The 22,610-nt window shown below is 34.7% G+C and overlaps 1 long non-coding RNA gene across 2 annotated transcripts in view; it reads left to right on the top strand.

The window, feature by feature from the left end:
- Positions 1-22,610, top strand: part of LOC127021257 (uncharacterized) — a 217,875-nt gene that overhangs the window by 11,218 nt on the left and 184,047 nt on the right. The window contains exons 2-3 of one of the 2 annotated variants that reach the window (XR_007767187.1): positions 698-775; positions 8,882-8,929. This is a non-coding gene — a long non-coding RNA (uncharacterized LOC127021257). The remainder of the gene's footprint in view (positions 1-697; positions 776-8,881; positions 8,930-22,610) is intronic. The other variant, XR_007767186.1, reaches the window with a different exon arrangement.

Genomic DNA, 22,610 nt, shown 5'->3' with positions numbered 1-22,610 from the left:
TTTTCTGCTGTGGGCTAGCTTTTGTCCATAGCTTGGTGTTCCCATTTTGCTAAGGTATCCCTTTCATGTGGAAGTAGGTCTTTCGCTGGCTCACTTTGTTAGACATTGAAAGGTGCAGCAGCATATAAATTCTTAAAATTCATGAAGCTGGCCTGCTCTTGTCTTGCTACCAGTGCTGGGGGTGGGGGAGAAGGGTGACCTCAGCAAGTATGGTATCCTTATAAATGTCTGTCTTGAGTTTTCTGCTGGTGGAGATTATTAGGTTTCCTATAATAAAGGCCTGGACTAGTTACATGGTGTTTTCTGCTCTGGATTCAGATAAAATGGCTTTTCACCAAGAGATTTCAGGCTTCTGTCTCTTAGGCCCAACCCTGTTCTTACCCAAGATCTCTGGAAACAAATGATGCAGTTAATCACCATGAACAGTCAAATTTTTCACCCTTCGATGGGGCCCAGTCAAATCCTGTACCTCCACAACAACTGACAGCACTTGAATTATTTGTAATTTTTTTTGACCTGGGTGACTTCATAAACCTTTAGCAATTTTCTTAATCTGAGATTAGCCTGGTATGATGTGTGATATTTTGCTTGATTGGATAAATGTGTGCAAGCAGTTGAGATAAGAATGAGATTTGAGAACTGAGAGAATTTCTACTTATACTTTTTGAGTTATTTTTTCAAAATTTTTTTTTTACAGATCTGTAACCGTTTGAAAACACTGGGAAGGAAAGATGCTCTGAAGGTGGAGAACACTTACTAAGAAGTCAGCAAAGCAGTAAGTCATGTACTTAATCTGTAGTGTGTTAATAACCACATCAAATTGGTATGCCTGAAGTAGCACCCGATGACCCAGGTCCACAGTTCTGAGTATACATGTTAAAGGAACATCATTTCAAATACAAACCAAGATTTAATACCTGCAGCAATGTACTAGTTAAACAAACAAACAAAAAGAACCCCCCCAAAATACACAACAAAACCAAACACAGAGTGTGAAGACAGTGTTTGTGTGAATATCAGGCCAGAATAATGTTAAGCAGTTCTGTTTGATCCTGATTTTCAAGACTAAGACTAAGGCTTTATCCTTATTGGGTTTGTGAGCTCAGATTTTAAAAAATCTTTTTCTAGGTAGTTCCTTCAATTTTGGAAGCAAATTCACTGAAGCAAATTAGGCCTTTGAAACTGGCTAATTCTCTTTAAGTTTCTTTATGAAGGAGGTTCCAAACTGGATTAATTCAAATTATTACCTTCAATATCTAAGCACCTAATACTAGTGTCATTATTGAGGGTTCTACCTTGCATGTAACCTGTATCACAGTTATGCTTAGGTAAAGTTCAGCTCCCAAGATGTCATGATGATAATCTTGTTATATTCTCTATTTAGGGTTCTAATTCGTAATGTATTCTAAATCAAAGAAGGAATAGTTTAACAACAGACACTTAGCTTTTAATCTATAAAATACTCTGTTATTAAATTGAAAAAAGGGGAAGACCTGTAGAAATTCAAGGAGGGGAAGCAAATCAATTAGGACTGATGTTTAATTTTGAAATTGAAATACTATTTCTTTTCTGAAGAAATATATTATATTGAATAATTCCATTTGTGCAAGTTCTGGACTAGATTATTAAGTTAAGAGATTGTTTTCTTGATGTTCCTTAAAATCTTCACTTAACGGTTTCATAGGAACAAACTCATTGTTCTTTTTATAATAGGACTTTTTCTGATTCATGATGAGAATTTTCTGGCAAGCCATCTTTTGAGGTCATTTTAGTTTTCTAGACATCTAGATCAACTGCTATTGACCAATAGCAGTTACTACTCTGAACTGGAAATTACTAAAAATGCATACAGAACTTCCAAGTTACATGGCTCACTAATGTTTTCTAGCTTGAAGACAGAGAGATGACTTCTTTGGGCTGTGATGTTGACTGTGTGTGAGAGTGTCTGTGCATCTATTCCTAAAAACTTTTTGAGTTTGGTCATTCCAGAGTAAATGTGATGGAGAGCTAGAAATCTTAAAGATATTTCAGTTCTACGAGTCCTAGGAGAATAAGCAATGGTTAGAAGAAAAAGCTCGTATTCCACTGAGAGGAACGGGTATAATGTAATCTCAGCCTTTATTAGAAATGTGGGGAAGCCACATGAGCTATCAACCTTGGGGCAGAACTCTGCAGGAAAGGAGGATTCATTAGTTTTGCTCCTCCACAAACTGGTTGGCTTGGTTTGGAGTTATGTTTACCTAAAGCAAAGACTCCTATTACTGTGGGAAAAGCCCACACAAGCAGCACAGAAACTGACCAGCTTATTTAGAAAACTTGACTATAAATAATGCTGTCAAATGTGCATGCTATTTTGGAAAAAGGGTGAAAATATTTTGTCTAGCCTTTCTCTCTCTCTCTCACCTGTATATTCACAAACAAGCTACAGTTTCGGACAGTAAATTCTTCATTGATGGTGTCAAAGTAGTTCACTGTCATGAATCCTGTGCTAGTGCTGTTAGGTTATATCTGAGAAAGTTTATCTAGTCCAACCTCCTGCTCAGAGCAGGAGTGACTTCCCAGTTAGATGAGGTTGCTCAGGACTTATCCAACCGAATTCAGTAAATCTCAGAAGCTGGAGATAACATAGTCTCTTCGAGTGTCTGTTCTAATGATTAAAAACTTATTTCTTCTAAGGCCTGCAAGACCTTTTTCTGCAGAACTGCTACCTACCTACGTGGTCCTTAGCCTGCACTACTGCATGGAGCTGTTGTATTCCAAAAGAGGTCCTTTTTTCTGTGAGGGTTCCGTTGTCCCATTTTTCTGGCTTGATGAGATCCCTTTGAATATAAGCTGCTTCCATCCACAAGCAATTTGGCATCATCTGCAAACTTGCTGAAGGTACATTACACCATGCAGGTCATAGTTGACATTGTTAGTTTTTGAACCACTTCACATTCCTCACCAGTTTCAACCCTAGTCAAACTTTGACCTTCCCAATTCCATTCCTGCTCGCTCAGATGAAATATCACTTGGATCTATCATTTGGATCTGTGGCAAGAAGTAAACATTGCATCGATCACTAGGATCTGCTAAGTTCCTACAGTGGGAAAAGCATCTCTATTAAAGGAGCCTGGTGAAGACTTCCATTGTCATTGTGGTTTGTCCATAGAGTTCTATTAATCTTTGTATTCATGTAACCTGTAAAAAGAATTTGGGGAGATGGCATAGGTGTACCTTTGCATCATCTCCTCATGGCCATGATTGACCATAATTTTGTACTTGGATCTGCAGTTTGGCACAGTACGGTATGGTATATCTTCAAGGTTTGTTTCTGCTGATGCATAGTCTGGGAAGCTTTGAATCCCAGTCACACTTGCTTGTTACATCAAAAGCATATGGCCAAATAGAACTGTCTTTTTGTATTAAAAAGGCCATGTCTTCAGGCTCAATTTTTTTTTTCTTAAGAGTTCTTGTCACTGGATTATGCATGTCCTTGATAAGAGGGAAGATATTCTTTATGGGCATTAAATAATATTCTACAGGCCTCATGCTTTTGAGGTGAAGATAGCAGCAACAGAGTCCAATATGTTGCAGGGGTGTATTTGATCACATTCTACTTCGCTCGTTAAAGCTAGGGAGGGAATTTGGATTTAAGCAGGCCAGCCCATGATCCAGAGTTGAAAAGTGTTCTTTCCCAGTATGATGTAGCATATACGTATTCAGAAGAGTTAATATATATTAAGCTCAGTGACAAAAGGTATAAATTAGCTTTCTGTAGACAGGTTTTAAACTTTCATGTACTGCTTGGATACTGTGGCTTTTAAGTCTGTTCAAGAAAATGTCACAGCATGGATATTGCATCAGAAAACTATTTTTTGTTGTCCTTTTCACTTGCTATTTTTCTACTTAGCTGATCTAGGAGAACTTAAAGATGGAATTTAGCCATCAGTCTAAACTTTTTTTGTTTTCTCATTTCTCACTTTTTCATATTTTCTTTTTCATTTTTAAAAATTTCTTTTAATATGTAGTATTTGCTGATGTCTGTTGCTAGGTGTTTGCAAGGAACTACCTTCTCCTTTCTTGCCTTCTCATTCAGGTTAGATTTAAATAGCCAATCATTAATTTAGTACAAGACGGGTTGTTCTTTGAGTTAACTCATCCAGTAGCACATTTATGCCTTCATAGGTGATGATACTCAATATTTAATTGAGAACTATTAATACTAAAATTATTTTTGTGCGCTGATCTAAAAACAGAAAAATATTCAAAACCATATTATTCTTTCTGTATTTATACCAAAACATTTTTCTGGCATGGTGTCAGAATTTTCTTTGAAGAAAATATTTTGAAAAGGCAACTGCTTAGTGTCTTTGGAGTCTTTGGCACTAACGTGAATGGAACAGTTAAGCCTCGTATTTTTATGAAATAGAGTATCCTCAGAGCTCTTGCAGTAATGATCTTAGATTAGGTGAAAGCTTAAAACAGGCAAGGAATGAATGCTTTAAGATACCGTTCCATCAAATGGCTAAACATTGTAATGCATTTATCCTAAAAATGTCATTAGAATACCTAATAAGATATTGTAGTTTATGCCTGCTTATGATTGTTTGCATAGATTTTGGTAGGCCTGCTAACACACTTAGACAAGTGCTCATATATAACCTTTGCAGAATTGTGGCAGTAGTTATACGAAAAATCAATATACTACGTTAAGATATTGAAAAATAGGATTTTCTACCAGTTAGATGCACGCCATTAAGGTATAGTAAGAATTTAAGCTATTGAGCTTGCTGGGTAGGGCTCCAAGTGCACTCCTGGTTACTTTGTTTGCCAGGTTTTTCACTTTGTAATAAATGCTCACAGAAACTCATGACAATTGCTCTATCTCTCTATGTAAATTTATTTTCCAATTTGAGGGGTTTTGGTTTTGTGAGTGTGTTTGTGGTTTTTGGTTTGTTTGGGTTTGTGTTGTGCTTTTTGTTTGGTTTTTTGTTGGTGTTTTTTTTTTGTTTGTTTTTTTTGGTTTTTTTTAATGAAAGGGGGTAGGAATGTAATGAGTCCCATCGCGTGATCCTTTCAGGATCCTTTTGTAGCAAATTTTACTGACTCCGCAGCCTGTAATGGCAGCTTCTTCTGCAAACAGGCAAGGTGTCTGTAAACTCAAGGGCATAGAACAGAAATAACAAGTATAGCAACAGAGATCACAGTATTGTTAATACTGTAAAATATAGTAGTGCTATAGTGCTAACCAAGAGTAAGGCCCTGTTGAGTGGAGACATGTTCAAAGTGGAACATGAATTATCACCTGAAGTCCATCCTAGTCCCTAGCTTCTGTGACCGGTGCTGAGCGCTTTGGAAACTGCGGTCAGTAAAACATGCTGTGGTGGAGCTACTTGTGGACTTTGGAATTCTATATTTTCTTTTCTTACACCCTTTTATCCACTGTGTTGGCTCTAAGTTTGCGTTTATAATGATTATATAAATTTAGCATATGAAAATTAAGGCATTCTCAAAACTTTCTAAGCTGCAGGCACAATACACATCTATTACTTGAGGTCATTCTTGCAAATTCTTTAATTGGTTGCAGAAGTTAGTATTTATAGTACTGTGTTAGTGGAAAAATTATGTGTCGCTATTTTGAAACAACAAAGATCTGTTTGTTTGTTTGTTCATGATAGACATTTACATTTGTAGCTGTCCATAAGCAAGCTATGATTCAGACTCATTCTATATGAGGATGTAGTGATCTCAAATATTCAGTAGTCCATGGGCGATCATATTCATGCAGTAATATGCTCGAACCAGAATTTTGAATTGTTTTTGCCATCTCCAGTTTTAACTTTAGTTTCTTGTGGCCATCAGCAGTAGCTTGAAAATTTTTCTGTTGGAGAATGTTAATCTTTGATAAATGCTATTTTATGGATAAGTACTTCCACGTTAGTTCAAAGCATATGTATCTCATTTCTGTGCAATTAAATGATACTCAGATCCTAATAAGTGATACCTTGCTGAGTTTTTTTCCTTTCATAGTGCATGTATCTGTTCTCAGTGAAGCTGTTGAATAACTGGGATTTCTTACTGATTTAGTCTGCATAGTATTTAATTAAAATGCAGTTTGTGACAGGACTTGTCTTGGCTGCCACTGAGATTTTTTTAAGTGCTCTGTTTGTTAGGGCACTTGGCAAAAATGTGGAAGAAATGTTTCCTGTCTCACAGAGTCTGTAAAACAAATGTCAAATGTGTAATCCAAATTCCCTTGAAATTCATGAAAAATAATCTCTTTTCTGGTTAGTTATTTATATGAGAGGTTTCATGTTGTTTTCAGATGTTGTGTTAAAATTTAAAAAAAAATTGAAAAATGAAGTTACATTTAAAGGTGATTGAAAGTAAAGTCTGTTATCTCTGCAACGTTATGCCTTTATTGAACTCAGGAGAAAATGTCCAACTCTGTACTGTTATCTGTGATCCTAGAGATTTCATCTGGGTTACTGGATTCTTGGCACATCAATATTTGATATATTTGCAAGATGGTAGGTAGGTAGAAGTGTCTACTTACAACTTTAAGCTGATGTGTTTTGCATAGTTTAAAACATCTGTAAGAATACTAGGAATTAGCAAGAATGTAGTCATTTTGATAAGAACAAAAATCAACTGTTTAAGGCTTGAAATAGCTAGCTGGACACCTCTTGCTATTAATGACTCAATATTTTGTAGTTTTCTGATATACTAAACTTATTCCTTTACAATGTTAGGAAAGACTTAAAATAAAGTTGTGCTATGTGTCGATATGGTAAAGATGCTGACACAAGAATTCAGATTTAGACTGTGCCAAGTAAGTAATACAGTCCAGCTGGAGATACCACTTTAGATCACTTTTTCTCTTTTTTTTTTTTGTTGGGTTTTTGTGTGTTTGTTTCTTGTTGTTGTTTAACATCTATTGTCATGTTAAAACTTGTGCAAGAAACTTTCATGTGACATCACACTGAGGAGATTACATATCACTACAGTGAGAAATAAAATTATGCTTAGTACGTAAGTACTGAGTCACTCAAGTTTAGCAAGAGTTTTCTGTTATAATCTGAAATAGAAGCATATTGTGGGATGAACAATACCAAATAAAACTTTATAAAAAATACTTATAAGGTAGAGAGTATTCTAAACTACAGGCATTTTGTATTTTTTGAGGTTTGACTGTTCTGACACGTGGTACTGTTGCCAGAGGAATCTGATAAGCCTGCTCAAGGCTTTTTCTTATCTGTTATTGACCACCTTGATCTTTTCCTATTTATACCAGTGCTAACCAGGATTATTGTATGTTTCCATATCTTCAGTTCTATGGTATAGACAAGCAATGATGCATTGTCCTTTGGATTTACAGAGCTTGGTAGAACCTTATGGTGGCTGCAGGAGAAGGCAGGCACACTGGCTTGATTCCTAGTTTACTGAATGGAAAAATAGACTGCTCTGAATTTTTTTTATCTCAAATGTTACACTGGCTTAAATATGAAGTACTAATTCTACTAATTGGAGTCATTTGTAGATGTAACAAAGGCATTTGACTGTGAATTGTTGGGAGGAAGAGGGAGAGGGATTCGTCTGACTCTTAATTTTTGCCCTGAAGATGTGAGCTAGCTCTTGCTGAAATTGGTAAGAGTATGCTTATTTTACCAGGCATTGAACTGAGTTCTAACCACGCTCTTAGCTTGGACAGCTCAGCAATAGGATTTTCTAAGTAGCCTGTCCTATTATTCTGAAATGTGAGTTCTGCTAACATTGCTTACCTGTTTCTTGCTCATGTTGCCCAGTGTGCTCTGCATGTTCCACAAGCAGGCCAGCTGTTTATCATCAAGCTGTCACAGAGCACGCTGTGGCCAGGACCCCACAGTGGGTACTAAACGTGTGATATTTTTGGTATGCACATGTACCACCTAAGGCCTCTATGCACCTCATGAAACAGGCATCAAGTAAACAAATTAATTTACAGGGAGCAGTCAGAGGTGTGAGCAGAATCTGGGTTTCCATCTGCAGAATTCTGCTACCACAGTTTGAGTGGTGTCGTCGAGGAAGGACTGTCAGACCCAGTCCTATCATCCGTACTCTTACAGTGTGAGGGTGGCGCTTATACAAGGAGCTCTGCTAATGCTGCAGAATTTGTCTTTAATTTTTACATCAAGTCTATGGCTACTGCTCAAATGTCAACTGCATAGAAAAAAAGGTTAACAATTCAGAGGTCTGGATAGTCCCATTTTGGGGGGAAAAAATGTTATTTTTTTGTGTTGATGTGGCCAACAATTCCATTTAAAGTGAGGTTGGTTGTATTTTCCTTTTAAGTAACAATAAAAGAATAAAAACATAAACTTAAACAGCTTCCCAACTTGCTTACCAATCACTTCTCAGAAAATATTCCTGAGGCTGTTTTAGCTTTCATAATCTTGTAATGACAGCATTCCAAATACCACTTCTTTTTAATCTGCTTGCATGTATGAAGCATGGACAAAATCAAAATATATTCTTCATCAGTTATGTTTATACAATTTTTAAAAGTCTTTATTCATTATAACCCAAAAATAACTGTTTCTGAGCTTAGCATTTAAGTAAGGATTAATCTAAGATAAAAACTGTTGTGACATTCTTGCTTAAGAAAAAAATTCTTTCTATGTTCAACAACCTCCTAAATTTCCTTCCAAAAGAAAAGGTATCTAGATCGAAGCAAGAAAATAATGTCCATGAAACAGTTTTAAATGAGTGCTTCCCTCGACGGGGACAAAGGAAATTCGGCTTTCTTTTTTTCTTTTGAATAAGGCCCTCCTGCTCAGATTTCATCTCTGTATGATTTTCAGATGTCTTTAAGTACACATCTGATTCTCTGTGTGTATCTCTCTCTCTCATTCTCTGTCAGTTTGTACAGTGAATCTACGCAGAATTCTACAAATCCTGTGGAACTAAGGTGAGTGGAATGTTGTCTTTTTAGATTTCAGATAACACGAAGAATAATTGGACATGTTGTCTCCAAAGCCCATTGTTCAAACCAGCAGATGGTGCTATGCAGCATCTTATGACTCCACACATCAACTAGAGTAATTTTTGAACCAGAAAACTACTTAAAGTTTCTAGTGCAATTCCTGAGCTGAAACAAATGTTTGTGGAATTAAGTAGTGATTTCCTTTAAGTCTGGGGGACTATTTTACTGGGTATGTTTTCAGTCTTTAGATGTTAACATATGCCATATATTGTTTAGTTGTTTTCCTGATGGAATCAGGGGTACCCAACCACACTTAAACCAACTGTAACTGTTCATGTCACTTAGTAAAGGTTTGAATTTTCTGACAGAATAACTAATAAAACTTTCATATTAAGAGCTAAAATGGTTTAGAAGAGAAAGAAATTCTGGGAACTGTAAGTAAAAACAGCAGCTAAGCTTTTTATTTATGGAATACAGATGAGGGAAAGTTTGGGTTTTTTCTTTCAGCAATAACCCTAGCTGTGTGAACAGTACAAAACAGTTGAAATATTCAATTATATACTGCATACTAACTGAGGGCCTAAAAAGTATACAGTGAGGCAATGCACTCTGGATGTATCTTTTCGATAAAAACTATGTGTAACAAATGAAATTATCTTGTATTTAGTTTTAAATTGCAGTGTAGCTGTACATTGCTCTGAGATTCAGTTATTTAACAAAAGGGTTAAGTGAAAATTCTGAAGCAAGAATCAAATACAGAGCACTTGAATTGTAAATAAGATTGTTCCAAGGTTTCAATTTGTTGTATTAGTCAGTGACAAGTACAACATTTTTAATGCATGCCATAAGATTAGTCTACCCAAAGTAAACAAGCAGTAGTCTGTGCGCATCTCCAGCAATTGGTTAGGGTTATATGTATGCAGCTTTGTTTCTGATAATGGATTCAAGTTCAACATAAATAAAAACAGTGTATATTAAGGAGGATAAATATCTAATTGCCATAATCTGCATCTAGAATTGAATGGATGTAAACATGCTAACCATAGAAAACAATTGATCAGAACAGAAAGTAGCTAGTTGGATGATTATTAGCAAAGTATCTGTACTTCTTTTGTCTATTAAGCCTTTCCTCTTCAAAGATGGAAACTATAATTTTTAGGACGCTTTTTTTTAAGTCATAGTTTTTGAGCCTTTTAAATGTGAAATGGAATAGCATTATGTGGACTATATACATTTTGTGGCACTCTAGTAAAATACATCCTTTGTAATTGTAAGATCAGTAGAGAGCAGTCCTACGCTGTTAAAAGTTTTGATATAATTTAAAATAGTTTTCACATGCAGAATTCAGTTTCAGTTCAGAAACTATATTGCTGTTTATCTTAACACTTTAAAGAATGAAATAATATTTCTATATCAATATACATGAATAAGGTACAAATAGTATTTTGTATTTTTTGGTTATAAGCAATGTTTAAAAATGTACTGTACTTGCTTAGTTTGAAAAAGAATGAAGAGTATTTGCTTTCAAAGTGCATGATATAGGCCCAGGCAGAATTATGTTTCTGCAGAGCATCCTGATTGTTGAAACTTACATCTAACAGAATTCAAAACTATTAATATTAGGGTGAATTGTTTGTAAGTGAATATATTGATTTAGAACACTACTAGGAAAATGTGACTTGATTTGAATAACATGGATTGTTTTCCCAAGAACCAGGCGCTTTTTTTAGATAACTGGATAATATGTTTAAGTAGCTGCATTCACCTGTTTACTTATTAAAAAAAAAAAAAAGCTGTCTGGCAGAAAATTTTTCAATAATATTTTTTTAAAATGTTAGCTTATACTGAAACATATTTGGCTTTCAATAAATATACTGACATATATTTCTACCTTCTAAAAATGTGGGAGTCTTAGATTTACTTTGAAACTAAATGTCTTGTGTATTGAAAAGAATAAATGTGATAAGAAGAATGAATTATTGATAAGCAACCAAAGACAAGTATGGATTTGAAAAGATAGTTAAGCACAGTGACAATGTTCAGACTTAGTATCTTCATGTCAGTGCTTTAATTGTCTCTTACAAAGCTGATAATTTTTTTAAAGAAAATCTATCATTTAAACAGACATTTCAGAATTTGAAGCCTCTTTTTGAAATTGCTATAAAATTGTGATATTCATCACAAGTTTTAACAGTTTAAAAACTTCTAAACGAAGAAAATGCTGACAGCTGTTCATAGTTAAGTTACTTCTGTCGCCCGAGTTATGTTTCTGTATAATTAAGCACTTGATTTTAAAAAATTAACAGTAGGTTTACATTATTATTGCTGTGAGATTAATGGATGAAAAATTGTAGTTAGGAGCTAAGAATCAGTATCACAGCTTCAATATTGTAGTAATGCAGATAAAAACGTATTTCCAATATACTAATATAGGCCTGCTATCACTGGACTGGAAAAATATACTTGCTGTCCACACGAAATTAAAATTGTCCATAGGGAGTGTTAAATCTTGTAAAAATTTCATTGCATTTATAAATGAGATATATTTCTAATGCTTCTTTTAGGGGAAAGTAAACTATCTTGCATAAAGCAAACTTTTTAGTATCACCTTAAAAACATTAATATTTCAGAAATATGTATAATTAACTTGTAAATGTAAATTATTATTTTTTTGTGATAAACTGTGGTCTAATTTCTTCATGTATTTCCTATTTAATATCCTGAAAATGAGTGTTGAAATTACTAACTTGCTTGTCCTTGAACTCATTGCATTACTACACTTCATCTCACTTCATCATTTAATTTGTATGGTTTCCAAATCGTAGTGATTATCATCTATTAGTACCCCTGGTGACAGAGGGCAGGACACTGTTGTATCAGAGTTAATAAAGCAGAAACACAAGCCTAATTACTATGGGAGGTAAGCCATGCTGGCAAGATTTACCTTTCACATAAGGTCTATATGTGATTAATACTTAGAAATAAAGATGGATAGATAGGCATCTATGTGTGTGTGTTTCTTCCTCAGGTTGAAATAATTCATTTTTGTATTACAATTTTTGATATATTATCCTTTTTTGTAGGCTTCTGTGCATATATTACTGTAATAGTTTTCCAATGCTTTATGTTCAATTTTGAAAACTTAGCTATACCTGGAAGCTTTCATCTGAGTTAACTTAAATGATTATGCAAATATAGTGTAGATGCTCTCAGGCATTGCTTTTACCTCTGCAAATTTATATTAAAAAGTATGCATACTGTATATATTAGCTTAAGATTTATTCAAAACTGGTCTGTGCATAACAAACTGAACATACTTGTCATGATAGTATTAAATATATGTACAGAATATTAAACATGATTTTGTATGGATTTTTGATAGAGGGGTCTGTATATATTTATAAACAAGTATGTGCATGCACACATATGTAGAGAAATCAGTGTTGCAAACTCTTTTTTCATTTTGCTGCCATTGTCTTATTCATCACTCAAATATACAGTGTTGGCCCACAGTTTTTATAAATCATAGTGATTTTAAAGATGGTTTAATTGGATACTTCGGAGCTCTACAGCTAATACACATATTTTTAAAGAGAAATAAATCTCACATCTGCAAATATAGGTGTATTTAATTTGCTGGATATTATGCGAGTCTGGAAACTTTTAAGTCTTTGTCCGAGTGGTATTTATGATGATTTGTTCTGAAGTGATGCAGTCTTTATACAATAAAAAGAAATACACACAAGTTTTTTATGCTATGAGATTGAAAAAAATGTTATGGTAGTTTATACAAGGCTTTATATAAAATGTTTTATTGATTGACTGTATGTCAATTTTAATTTAAGCTTTATGATTCAATCTGTGTCTATTTTTAATTTAAGTGGATTACATTCCGTAAAGATCCTTTTACTGTATTGACTTGGATGTACCATATTATTAGGTACTATGAGTTCAGCTTCTACAAATCTGTTAATACATAAAACCATAAGAAGCCTCTTATGTTCAAACCAGGTTAGAGTGAAGACATCAGATTAATATTTGATCATGTAGAAGTGCCCTTAATCAGATTTACTTATTTCGCAGAGTGTTTCTGCAATTATCATAATTGTTGTGCTAAATATGTTTGTCTTTATATCTGGCTTTGGGCATAATCTTCTGTCTTGAAACCTTCTCATTGTGGGACTCGGATTCCTGCACAAAACCCAATTAATATTAAGATGACAGTCCCTGATGAGTTCCCAAGGAGCCAGCAGCTGAGCAGACTGTGTAACGTTCTTAAGTACAGACTACTTGAATGATCAAGAGCATCTGAGGGAGACATACAATTCAATAATCCCTTTCTCAGGAAAGTCAAGAGTCCTGTGAGATAAGAGTGAAATCAAAGGAACACATCAGAAAGAAAATGACTGGTATAGTCTTGTAGTGTCTCTATTAAAATGCAAAAGTTATGGATTTTTTTGGGGATGATGGGAACCTTTTCTGTTTTATTGATTTCTTTTTATAGTTTGATGATTTCTCTAAGATTATCTTAAAAGCTTAAAGAAAAAAGAGACTTCATCAAAAGGTATTTTGTGTGACAGGAGCATACATACTTTTTGTTTCCATTATATTAACTAATACAGCACACTTCAGTGGTTCTTGTTTTTGAGACTTAAACTTATGCACTTTATGTATGTGATATATTTGTTGTGCTTTTTATTCTGATTGTGACCCACAAATGATAAATAGGCCACATGTGACTTACTCTAAGAATTGTTCCTTGAAAATGTGGAGTTGCAGAAAAGCAATACTGTTTACTGGGTTTTGTATGCATCAAAATGGCAACACCTGGTGTTTTCTGATATCCTCTTCCATGGTCTCATATCAACAACTAAATTTACTGTCTGATGTAGCATGCTAACCTATTGATTTGTAATCAGAAATTGGTTTCCTGTCACTTTAAAAGGGAAGCACTAAGGGGCAGTAAAAACAAGCCTGTCTGTTCTAGATGGAGCTCTGGTTCAGGCTCCATGCTGTACATTTTCTTTTAAAGAGTTCACATTTTTTTAAAAAGAAGATTCTACAGTTAGACTGAAAAGGCCTATTACTTTTTATTTTATTATATTGTGCAGGTTTTGTGTGTTTAAATTGCTTTTTAAGTCCTTCTTAACAAATATCCATAATAAGATTTTTTTTTTTTTTTTAATGATTATATGGCTGAAGCTGATATTTCTAGAGGTAAAAAACACAAAACCAAACAAAACATCTCAATCCTGGTAAGTGTTCTTTCACTATAGATTTACATCATTAACAAAGTTTCATTCTCTGAAACTTCTTAGACAGTAAGATAGTAAACGTTACTAAGTGATCAAAAATGCTCTTCTGTTCAAAAATGCTCTTCTATATCTTTGTTAGTGTTCCTGCATTGTCCCTTAGGTTTAAGTCTTATGTATTTTCACTGAATAGATTTATTCCAGTAGCTACATAAAGATTTGTTTCAAAACCAGTAAGACTGTAATGGAGTGCAGCGCAGGCACTTTCTAAATGCAGATTTTTAAGTCTTACTCATCCTCTGTTTTTAGTTCAGTTTATTGTATATTATGGTAAACTTTGCAGCTGAGGACATTATCCTAAGAAAGTCTAATATTACATTAGAAGTATGACCTGCCAACATAAGCATTTGTGTTTGTTTTCCCATGCCAAACTAGACTAAATTATGAAGGATGTGGAATAAAATGTGCCTTCTAGTTTTCTTCTACCTAATTAATATTCAAAAGAATCAAAGAGGAAAAAATGAATACCTAAATCATACATATGTATATGCCTTTTGAGCTTTATAATAAAGGCGAAATAACCCCTTACTTGGTTAAAATCCAACTTAAGAGTCAACATACAAAGGTGACTGCTGTATAATATTAGACATATCTGTATTATGTGGGCACGTTACTGCTCCACCAGAATTTCTCAATAGTAATTATTATGCCAAGCACCCTGTTGGCACAATTACACTAAAGCTCTAATTAGCAGCAGTAAGATTAGAACCCCTACATGTTAAATCTGTAGAAGCAAAGCTGAGTGAAGGATTTAAAACAGTTTCAAAACATTGTATTGTCTTTATTACAGTCTTTATATTTCAGTAAAGAAGGGTTTTCTATAAAATGCACTTAAAATAATCTGGTCCTGTCACTAAAAATAGGAAAGATAAGGTAATTGCAGTCAAACCTCAGTACTCTGCTTCTATCTAGGTGTTTTATATCTGAAGTGACAAATCCAGTGAACTCTAGTGGAAGTTATATACTTTGAAGTTTTTCCTTCGATGAACTGATGTTTTTTGGATGGATAAAAGCTTTTCCTGGTGTCTTCAGTTAGTTCTTAGTGACCATTGAGTGTTCTGTGCAGTAACTTTCTGGCATGTGGCAAGTCTTATGTCAGAACTTTATCGGTAGGTAAACATGACCCCTGTTAATTCACGCCTTTCTCAATTTCACTCTTCACCGTTCTTTCTGTAAAGTAATGAAAACACAAAGTTCATTGTCCAGCTATAGCTTTACGGACAGTACTCAAACACTGGGCAATGCCAGTCTTGAATCTCTTCCCTTAGCAGGGAAGAAACAGTCAGAAGCCAGCAGAAACAATGTCAAATGATTGATTTCGCTATTTTAAAAGTTGTGGTCTTACCACCTGTCCAATAGAAAGGAGATTTTAGCAGTTTTGAAATGACTGGTGATGCATCTTCATCCAGATTTAATATCTACTAAAATAGAGTTAAAAATATCTGCATCTGTATAACACTTTGTATATACTATAAGATCTTTTTTCCCCCAATGTTGGATCTTAGATACAGTATATTCAAGTAATGCATCAACTATTCACTCTTAGAATAAGAAAAGATTTGCATGCCTAAGGTTTTTTCCTCTGCTTCTGGTTCTTAGTATACTTTTTGTTTGAGGGGAAGAAGCTGGTATTTTCTGGATTCTTTGTTTTAGGAACAACTTTTCTAGCTGTACTGAATTGTAATAATGATTCCTCTCATAATTTAATTATTCTTATTTGTAGCATATGCTAATTTCTCACTGAGAAAATGATTGTATGATTGCTTCATCTTAATGTTTATTGATTGTATAGTGCCACTACCATTAATGAAGAAAGCTGGATGCAAAGCTAACTGAACCTGGTAAATATATTCCCGCTGGTTCCACTAAGATTTGAATTATGCCTACAGTGGAAACAGACTTTATGGGGCTCTGCTCGGGCTTCTCCTGAGGGGAGGAGGACGACACCTTTTGTGGTTCTCATCTAGGTTACTTTAGAGGCAGAGTTATAAGCAAAACAGGAAGGTGGGGACCCAGGAATTAATTTTATGAGGGATATTGCACTTCAGCCTTTCATGGCTTAGGATACTCTTTTATTACTATTGCACATCTCACTTGGTCTGACAAAAAAAAAGCATAAAGACAAAATTGGGAGAGAAGGGGTTGCCTACATTTAAACGTTTCTCCTACTGTGTTTTTCCACAGTAGAAGAGGGAGTCTTACATGACAGTACTATTGTGTTTTGTCAGCCCAGGAAGAGACATTAAGGTATTTTTCAGTATAGCTTCAGGCTGGTTCAGTGACTTGTGCTGCTGCAGCGAGAAGCACAGTCTCTATTACATTGCACTAACTCTACTCAGACAGCCTCATATAATCAATCTAGTTAAATACCTTTCTTTGTAAATGCCTAGATGTTGAGGGCACAGGTGAAAATCATCAGTGCTCCAAAGGTATTGAGTTTTTATATGCGTTATTGAGCCTTAATTTATATACAGTCATTGCTATCTATAATATGTGGCAGACTCCAGCCTGCTGTCTTATTTTCAATATTTACCTTGATTTTATTTTTTTCATTTTTAGTCTCAACTTCAGGGAAGAAAGCTTGTAATGCAAAATGAAAGTTAGTTATGAATAATAAAATAGCTGTCATGAAATAACAAGTTTTATGATTTTAAAGAATTTAAAAATTGTTGAAGTTCATGTTTCTCTCAATGTTAGTACTATTAAATGCATATTAGCGTGGTCATTTTTGTTTAATGGAAACAAATAACAGTTAATCTTATTGGGAGGTTAAGTGGGTTTACTCTGTAAAGGGCAAATCCCAGATGAATGTTTTCTTTTTTAAAGAATAGCTTTAGTCACTGACAGATGGTCTCTGTCTGAGTCTCCCTGTAGACAGATACAGTTTCTTTTTACACGTTTATGAAAGTTGTAGATACAGATATTCAGTAATATGCTGTCGTGTAAGACAGAGATCAAGCCTGGTGGATTGATAGGATTAGATTTCAGAACAGTGACATATGGTTGGTTTACCAAAGTGGACAAAATTTGAAAGGAAAAAAAAAAGTATCTACAGTTACAACTACTCACATAATGGAAGAATTTATATTTGGCCAATTGCCTCTTACAAAAGACAGTGTGGTGGCTCTTATTTAACTCTGCTTAGAGTTGGGTCTGTTATTATTATGTCCTGATTGTGTGCATTTCTGGCGTTCAGATAACTCTACAAACAAATTCCCATGTGATCTTAAGTGCAGAAAACCAGTAATGCCCTAATTTAGAATATTGATAATTTGGTCCCTGACAGTAACCAATCACATATCAATATCACATACATCTGTATTGCAAATCTGTTTTATGAATACAACTAACAGCCTCCATAATCCTGCATGATAAGCCTGCATTTTGCTTACCCTGTATGCTACATGTAAAGTTATAACATCATTATAACCTTAGTCAAATAACTATACAACATATTTAGTGGTAATTTGTCACACTAAAATTATTCATAGGTGTCTTGAGTAAGTCCAGTTATATTTATGTGTTATGCCATACTGTGTTTTTTGGCAATGGAGTTTGCTAGATTTCATAGATTTACTGTGTCTGCTTTTTTTTATGACTGACATAGCAATAACCAGATTGCAAGGATATTTATGTTGTTTGTGGCTTAGCAAGATAATTAAAGGATATAAATTAATCAAGTGCAATTAATTAGAAACTTTATGTTCACAGCAGTCCTTCTTTGCATGTATAATTTATATGTATTGATTTCCTGGCTTTCATTAGCCTATGAGATAACAGCAAAAATGCATTAGAGAAGAAAATGTACAATTAGCGTGAGAGTGAACCCTGGCATAATTGATAGATCAGCACATGTTTGGGGCAAATATAAAGCTTTGTTAACTGTCATAAGCAGTTAGAATTGATAAGTGGTATTTCACTACATATCTCTCAGTTGATTAATGGTGTTTTTAAAGAGTCCTCTTAATGGGAAGCTGATAGGTTGGTTGAATTTACATTTTAATCAGAGTATTTATGATGGAGGCAGCCATAAGAAATTCATTGGCACAGTGGTAAGGACCTTCCCCTGAGGGATTTGGGAGAAGAGAAAGCATTTTAATATGGCTACTCACCTTCCCCTTCTTTGTGTGACCTGGTCAGCACATAAGAAGGGCAAGCTTCTTTGCTATCAACTAATAACTTACTGTCATTAAGGAGAATTTCAGTTTCTAATGTGCTAAGTAGTAAGGTAAAATGAGAATGACAACCTATGGAATACTTGCAAACTTATTCAGGAAAGAGTAGCTCTGTTATCAACAGAGACAATCTGTAACAACTACTTGTGGATCCTTACTGTGTGAGCTGCTGTGTTTTAGTTATAGTTTTGTTTAAACAACACATTTGTTTTATACCTGTAGGCCTTTCTGCTGTAGTAGAACTCTTGATCAAAACTCGTCTCTGATTATCTGTTGAACAAGGATTTGAGTAGGTAGGTATGTTGGAATAGCCTCAGCCGATTTACAAGTGGGACTTACAATTCGTTGTTCAGGTTTCCTTTGTTAGAACAACTGTCTGTATGTTGCTTAAAAAACCCACATGTTTGTTACTTGCAGATGCTTCATTGCTTGAAACTAGAAGCTTTCATATAAAAGTGTTTTCAAGTCATACTTTCTATTTTAGATCATTTTCTGATTTATATATATACACACACTCTGCTTTAATGAAAATATCTAGCTAACGCACATTATTCTCGTTATACCTAGCTTCTGTCTAACAAGTAAGCAGTTTGTCTTACCTAGTTAAACTAGTTGTTCCTGTGGAACAGGCGAGCTAGACTACAAGGTATCTTGCTTTACTGTTTTTATTGACAAGTCTCAGAAATTAATAGGCTCACATATCGCTTTCTGTCTTGATGAATTCTATTTGATCTTCTTTTGTATACCCGTTTCACAAAATGAGCAACAGCTGGGTTTATTTGGTACATAGTACCTTAAATAAAGTTTTGTAGTTTAGGTATTTTTTTTTGTTTTTGTTTAACACTGCTTGATTAGAGTAACTGATCAATAAAACTAATTCATGGAATATTAAATATTTGTTATAAAAAAGGAAATGACATCTAACAATGAAAAGAAATGGAGCCCCCCCCGTGCTAAAAATGCTAGCTTTTTATCACGTTAGCCATATCAGGTAAGAATCTGAGGCCGTATATAGACACATTAGGTTTGCATTATAAATGTCTTCATTATTCAGAGTTCATTAGTTTCCTTTTTTGTCACAACTAAATGAAAGTTGGATGGGTTTTGCAGCATCACCAAGTGACAGTTTCATAGACAGCATGGAAATGGCTTATTCCTTTAGAAAGAAGGAGACAAAGTGATTATTATATCACTTATTATTTTAATGCAGAAATGAGGGTTTCCTACATTTGTAATTTAGATAGGTTGCCACCTCAATGCAAAGTTGTCTTTTGTGTTGTGTCCTTACTTGCTCGATTGTGCCTGTTGCTTTACACAGTGTCTCAGTTTGGTTTTGTTGGCATTGCAAAGGTGAGAACTATTGTTTCATCTCTCTAGTGGCCACCAGGGAAGAAGAGTATCAAGCACTGTCTACAAAATAATTCCCTTTTTTTATTTCTAGCAACTAGAAATATAAAGCTGGAACAAGAATACTTTGATATAATTTGGAACTAATAACATTTCTTAAATTAAAGTGACTTGATTGTAATCCTGCAGGTTTCTTTGTCCACAGTCAGAAAAATGAATGCATTTGAGATACAGATCTAAACAGTACTCATGTGACCTATGCTTGCTCTCATTTGAACTACAGACACTTCTTGTACTGGAACAATTCTCTTCCCCTCACCTCTTTGCCATTTTCTCTGATATATTCCGTGTGCTTGTACCCACTAGTGACTGGTACCAGTCTGAAATGGCAGGTACTTGCTCAGATTTTTGTATACTAGCCCTATTCTTGCATGCTTACCACATACCAGTTGTTGAGGGTCTAGGCAGCTCCTCTGCCATCCCTTGGTGGAAGCAGGCCTCTGCAATGGCTGCCTGAGCCCACTCATAGTGGCCCCAAGAAAGACTCTTTCTGGAAGACCACATGCTGGAGACTCTCGTTTCCCTTCTTTCCTCTAAAGAAACATTCTGCATAATACAAAATTTGTGGACCGGCGTATATGTATACCTTGCAGTGTATAATTGCATGCTTCACGCTGAGAACGCACTTCCAAATGAACGCAATTCCAAGGTTTATATGTAAAAGTTACTATGGTAGTTAAACTTGAAGGTAAAAAATATTTAAATCTGTCTATATGTAATTCTAAAATGAGTGAAATGAAAAAAACTACTTTAAGTTATGGTATCTTACAGGGAATAATAAATGAATGTGTCCTGGATTCTCAGTTTACTTTGCAAGTCAGATGTAAAATAGATGGTTGTTGCATAGCAGTTATGTTGAATACATAATGATGTACTCTTGTTTGTTATGGTATACTCCATGTTACCTTAAGATTAAAATGAAATCTACTTGGAAAAAAATATTCTAAGATTTTTGTGCCAAACTACAGTGACATCTTTTGAAAATGTTTGACTGGATAGTTTTCCAGCTAGATATGTATCTTTATCTAAAATACTAGACAGGTAAGCTATGAGTAGGTAACTCCAGTAATACAATTATCTGTTCACAAATGCTATGTTATCAATGGATTGAATAAGCAAAGATGGGGATAATAACTTTATCTGAGCAAAATAAAGAAAATATCTATAATTCCCATGAGGTTGTTACACATGTACTTTAGCATTTTTAACTGAAAGATCAGGTATTTTCATTTTATAATGGTTCGGGTTCTCTCCAGTTTAATGCCAAGAACTCTCTGGGAGTGAAAATGTGACAGTATTCCAATAGAAAAGATGGAGTGGCAGTGATGCGATAAGGATGTGGTATGCAAGTTGTTGATGTGAATGTATTAAATTAGTTTATATGCACCAGGAGAAGAGCTACTTGAGCAAGGTATTACTGCCTACTAGCCACTATAAATTCTCCAGTCAATGGGAGCATGCCCAGGATTTTACATGAGATTTTTTTTCATTGTAGGATCCCCATCGCTGGCTGACTCAAGTGCAGCTTTATTCAGAGCCTTATACTGTAAAAGCAGTTTGAGAACGCTGCACTAGGCAGTTTGTTAGGCATGGGATATTGCAAACAGTACCTAAAGAAATATCTGCCTGAATATGATGGCTATATTATGGTGGCTGGTGTTTTTCTTTGCGCAGACCAAAATTCGCTAATATCTGTCTCCTATGCAGTAAACAGCAGTCTAATACTCATTTCTGAGAGGCAGGATATTGTTCTAAAAGTTTTACTGGAATTTCAGTGTAGAATATGCTTCTGCTATGCCCTCTGCAAATAAGCATATTTTGCCCGGAATTAACCATCCAGTTTAATAGCTTACATAGATGCTGGCTTGCTCATAGTTTTTATCTAAAGTCTGTGTTCTCTCTAAAACAAAAGATAATGAAAGCTTGTTTCTGATCAAAGCTGCTTCCTGCACCTTTTATTTTTATGACAGCTGATTTAAATTCACAGGTTAATGGGAGTAATGAGGATAGAACAACTCCATTGCTCAGGAAAACAGGCCATTTAGTCTGAAAGAAAGAGGGACATGCTGTTATAAATACCCAATGTTTTTGTAATACAGAATTTGGTAAGTGACAAAGCAGCCAATCTAACTGGCCTGACTGATTGATTGAGCCAAACTTTCTGAGGTTCTGAAAGAGAAGGAAAAAAAACAACCAGAAAACCAAAAACCAAACATGAAAAAGTATGTACTTACATGCAATGGAAAGGGATGTGGTGTTTCAGGGAAACGGAAATATAAAGATGCACACTTTAAAAAAAAAAAGTGATAATTGCTATTAGCTTTTTGTAAACAACCCTCTTCTAATGCTGATTAGTTCTACAGATCTTGGTGAGATTGCTGGCAGTGGGCTCATGCTTTTATTTCTGCATACTAAGCTGTCACTTTAATACCACTTGGCCATTTTCATTACACATGAGAACAACCAAACATTTTGTCTGAAGACTTTAAAATGAAATACAAAGTTTTTCTACTCTTGAGTTTGGATATGTATGAAATGTATTGTCATCAGACAAAAATAGCAAAGTTTCCATGTATATTTAGCTTATGTTTTTCTCTTCGTGGTTAGTTCCAGTTCACAATGGAAAGTAAGAAGTGGACAGTACTTACTTGAAATACCTGTGTGAACTTAATCTCATTAAGTAAGTTCCTTAATTCATCAGGGTGCCTGTGAGTGCTTCAGTATGTGACTATTACTTGAATGTGTTTGAGGAGATTATGAAATTTTTGGCTT

Source organism: Gymnogyps californianus, chromosome 12, assembly GCF_018139145.2.
Source record: "Gymnogyps californianus isolate 813 chromosome 12, ASM1813914v2, whole genome shotgun sequence".
Taxonomy (NCBI): Eukaryota; Metazoa; Chordata; class Aves; order Accipitriformes; family Cathartidae; genus Gymnogyps; species Gymnogyps californianus.
Note: the sequence above shows the minus strand (reverse complement) of the source record. Positions and strands in the feature narration are given on the sequence as shown.